This window comes from Equus caballus, chromosome 12 (genome assembly GCF_041296265.1).
Source record: "Equus caballus isolate H_3958 breed thoroughbred chromosome 12, TB-T2T, whole genome shotgun sequence".
Lineage (NCBI taxonomy): Eukaryota > Metazoa > Chordata > Mammalia > Perissodactyla > Equidae > Equus > Equus caballus.
Genome location: NC_091695.1, coordinates 42,397,217 through 42,401,898, shown reverse-complemented (window position 1 = coordinate 42,401,898; position 4,682 = coordinate 42,397,217). Strand labels below are relative to the sequence as shown.

General features: G+C 51.5%; 1 long non-coding RNA gene across 1 annotated transcript; it reads left to right on the top strand.

The window, feature by feature from the left end:
* The first annotated feature begins 298 nt into the window (after nucleotides 1-298).
* LOC138916435 (uncharacterized) lies at nucleotides 299-1,384 on the top strand. Its single transcript, XR_011423707.1, has 2 exons — nucleotides 299-630; nucleotides 1,096-1,384. It is a non-coding gene; the product is annotated as an uncharacterized lncRNA (long non-coding RNA).
* The last annotated feature ends 3,298 nt before the right edge of the window (nucleotides 1,385-4,682 follow it).

The following is a 4,682-nucleotide window of genomic DNA, read 5'->3' as shown; positions in this document are numbered from 1 at the left end:
GATCTGAACCGGCCAAACCCTGGGCTGGAAGGGGAGTGCTGGAACTTAACCACTCGGCCACGGGGCCAGCCCCTTATTAATTATTTTTATTGTGGTAAAAACATGTAACAAAATTGACCATTTTAACCATTTTTAAGTGTACAGTTAATTAGTGTGATCTATTTTGGCACTAACGTTGCCTGGGGGCACTGCTCAGCACTGTAGGCACGCTGCCACCAGGTGGCGGCAGTGCGGCGCAGTCCCAGGGCCTGAGCTTCGGGGTTGCTGTGCAAACTCTCGTCTCTCCTTCCCAGATTCCACACACGCCATGGGAAACTCAGGCTTTCTGGATTGGGGGGAGGCAAGGTTTTAATAAACATAGCTATGACCCTTGAACCAGTTACCTACTGTTTATTGAGTTACTGTCGTGTCCGAGGCTCTGGGCTGGACCTGTGGCGGAGAGATGGGGACGGAGGGTGGGTTCCAGGACCGTGAACCCGGCGCGCGCCAGGCGCGATGACAGCGGCGGGGACCCCCTGCGCCCTCCCGGGCGGCGCCGTGCTGCTGCCTCCTCGCTGCTCAGGCGGCCCCGCGTGGCCGCGCTGCTGCCCACCTCCCCTCGCCATCTCGTGACCGGTTTGAAATTCCGAGGTGAGCGTGTCAGCCCCACCCCCTGCCTGGAACGCTTTCGGTGGGCTCCTGTCACTTTCAGGATACACATCCAGCCTCTCGACCTGACCCCCAGGCCCAGCCTTTGTTGTCCGGCCACACCGGTCCACCTGCCACGCGGCTCCTGTCCCCACTGGGGCCCCGCCCGGCATGCTCTTGCACGCCCCCCCAGCATGCTCTTGCACCCCCCCCGCATGCTCTTGCACACCCCCCCCCCCGCATGCTCTTGCACGCCCCCCCCAGCATGCTCTTGCACCCCTCCCCCCACCTTCGGGGAGCTGACTCCAGCTCCTCCTTCATCTTTCATCTCAGCGCCGCCTTCCCTGACCCCCAGGGGCTCTCCTTCACGGCCCTTATCACAGCTTTAATTTCACATTTCTTCCTGTCATTCTCTGTAAGCTCCGGGGGCAGATAACACGTCTGTTCTTATTTCCTGGCACACGGCAGGCGCTCGGAAGATGCTTGTTGACTGAACAAAAGAAAGAAGGAGCTGGAGCTGGAGGGACATGCTTAGGGCCCCGCAGTCAATAGAGAACGCGGCCTCCACTGGGTGCACATTCGGCCTCCGTAGGCCTTGGACAGATTACCTGACCTTTGCACTGCAGTTTCCTTGCTTATCAAATGGGCATAAACCCGTGTGGAAGGACTGCTGGAGCCCAGGGTGGCTGTAAAAATGAAATGAGCTGACACATTCCAGGCGTGTTGGGTAGAGACCAATAAAAGAATGTAAAACATCTCATGAATAATGTTTTCTATCGATTACATGTTGAAATGATAATATTTTGAATCTGTTAGGTTCAATAAGATATGTTATATTTTATTGTAATGTATATTTTAAATGAATTTCTCTTTACTTTTTTAAATGTGGCCGCTGGAAAACTTGAAATCACATTTATGACTTGCCTGATGGTTCCAATGGACGACGATGCTCTGGGTCACTGTTTAAATGTGGAATTAGCTGAGGGACCAAATGCTGCTCTGTCTGGTCCTGTTGGGTGGGCTGGGAAAATCTGCCGATATTTCTGCGTCTCAGTTTACTGCTCTGTCATGGTAACAGGCTTGTGAACATTGTGTGACAATGCAAGTCAAACCCTCAAACGGTGCTTGGCACCGAGAACGCCCTTGATAAACAGAAATGATCCTTACTGTGAAGGGGGCAGGCAGGAGACAGAACTCTGACGTGGGAACCGCTGGATGCCCCATCTCCATATTTCTCTTTTGTTTGTTTATTTTTTAATTTTTTTGGAAGATTAACCCTAAGCTAACATCTGCCACCAATCCTCCTCTTCCTGCTGAGGAAGACTGGCCCTGAGCTAACACCCGCAGCCACCCTCCTCCCCTCTATGTGTGGGACGCCTGCCACAGCATGGCCCGACAAGCAGCGCGCAGGTCCACACCCAGGATGCAAACCGGTGAACCCGGGGCCACCGAAGCCGAACTTGCGAACCTAACTGCTGTGCAACCGGGCTGGCCCCTCCCTCCATATTTCTCTTTTATACAAAGACACTCCTGCCTTTTAGCTGTACCCATGGTTGCCCAGAATCAAGACCGCATCTCCCAGCCTCCCTTGCAACCAAGTGTGGCCATGTGACCACTGTCCCAGAGCCTGGCCATCCCTGAGGACATAATGGTATAGTGTTTGCAGATGTGCAGAGCTGAGGCCCAGACCCGAGGAGGAAGGTGCAGGAGCCCACGGAGAACCAGCGGAAACAGCCAGGCCTTTATTGAGTTGGTTCCCAACTCAAATCTCACCTTTTTTTTTTTTTTTTTTTTTCCTTTTTCTCCCCAAAGCCCCCCGGCACATAGTTGTGTATTCTTTGTTGTGGGTTCTTCTAGTTGTGGCATGTGGGACGCTGCCTCAGCATGGTCTGATGAGCAGTGCCATGTCCGCGCCCAGGATTCGAACCAACGAAACACTGGGCCGCCTGCAGTGGAGCATGTGAACTTAACCACTCGGCCACGGGGCCAGCCCCCCAAATCTCACCTTTTTTGTTCTGAAAAGGATGAACTGAAAGCCCTGGGTTAACAACAGGTAGTTATTGAAGAGCTGGGGGAATCGTGGACATGGGTGCCACGTCCACTCGCCCTGGATGTGGAAGGCCACGGAGAACCCCAGAGGAGGGAGCTGTTTCACGTGCAAGAATTCCACTGCGTAATTTCAGCATAGAGGTTTAAAACATGTCCACATCACAAATTCTTTGATACCTCTCCTATCGTGCATGGCCTGGACTTAGTGACTCGTTTTTAGAGAATAGAATGTGGTGAAAGAGACCAGGTGTGACGTGTGAAATTAGGACATTCGACTTTCCAGAGATTTCTCTTGAACTCACGTCCTCCATGGCTGGATGACTTCTTTTTTTTTTTTTAATTATTTTATTGAGGTCATATTGGCTTATAGCGTTGTGTAATTTCAGGTGTACCTTATTATATCTCAGTTTCTGTAGCACCTGCATCATGCTCACCACCCACAATCTAGTTTTTATCCGTCACCATACATACGTGTCCCTTTACCCCCAGAGGACTTCTTGCCATACTTCCAGAGATTGAAAATCTTTAGGAGCAGAATAAGAAGTTTAAAATATTTCTTTGGTGCTTTGAATATAGGACAAGAATACACAAGCAGGTATAGGATTTTTTAAGTTCACCAACGATCCAAGTGGGGCAGAGGCGGCCCGGTCCACAGCTGTGGCTTCGGGTGCCCCCTCTGCACGGAGCACTCATGAGTTTATTCATTTATTTATTTTGTTGAGGTCCTGTTGGTTATAACTCAGGGATTTTCACCACCAGCGCAGACCTTTCCTCTGAGGCCAGAGGTGCAGCCACAGCTGCTTTCTTGGTGACCGCTTTGGAGAGCAATCATCTCAAAGTCAGCGTCCCCTAAACCCAGTTATGGTCTTCCCCTTTGACCTGGGCCTCTTTTGGCATTGCCTGTCCCAGCGAATGACACCAGTGTCCACCTAGGTCCACACATCAGAAGTCTGGGAGTCACCTGGACAAAGCTCCCAGCCCCACACGCCACATTACTCATCCAGTTTATTTCCCTCTTCCCTCCCCAGTGAAAGCCCTTTTCCTCTCTCCATCGCCACCATCCTAGTCAGGCTACCATCCTATCTTGCCTGGATGGCTGGAATGACCTACCAATTGGTCCCCACACCACTCTGGCTCCCTTCCAATTGATTTTCTACTCCATAGACGGAGAGATCCTCTAAAAAATCGAAGTAATCCTGCCACACGTGCCTCCTCTCCCCTCTCTCCCCATCTTGCATAAGACCCGTCCTTCACTTCCCATTGCTCATAGGATGAAGACCCACATCCTTATCGAGGCCTCAAGACTCTGCCCAGTCTGTCCCCAGCTACCTCCCGCCAGCCTTCTCTGGTATTACTCTTCCCGTTGATTTCTGTGATGCAGCTCCAGTGGCCTTGCTTCCATGAACAAGCCAAGCTTCCTCCTCCCACAGGACCTTTGCACATGCTTTTCCCTCTGCTTGGGTCTCTCTTTGCCCCTCTCATTGCCTGGTAGCACCCACTCTGTCTTTAGGTCATAGACCCATGAGACACTATCCCCAACCCACCTGACCAGGTCACTTACCCTCCATCATACCCTCTCAGAACTCTATCCTAAAGGAAATTTTTTTATTTTTTTGAGGAAGATTAGCCCTGAGCTGACATCGGCTGCCAATCCTCCTCTTTTTGCTGAGGAAGACTGGCCCTGAGCTAACATTCACACCCATCTTCCTCTACTTTATACGTGGGACGCCTACCACAGCATGGCTTGTCAAGCAGTGCCATGTCCACACCCGGGATCCTAACTGGCGAACCCTGGGCCGCCGAGAAGCAGAAGGTGCCAACTTAACCTTTGCGCCACCGGGCCAGCCCCCTAAAGGAAATTTTATATAATTTTTGACCTCACACTAGACACACACAGACAGAACTGTATATTCACAGTTGTGTTTCGGTGCCTGGTGCATAAGAAGTGCTCAGTATCAGCTGAGAGAGTGTTACTTCCTTTAATCTTCAGAATAGCCCTGTGAGGT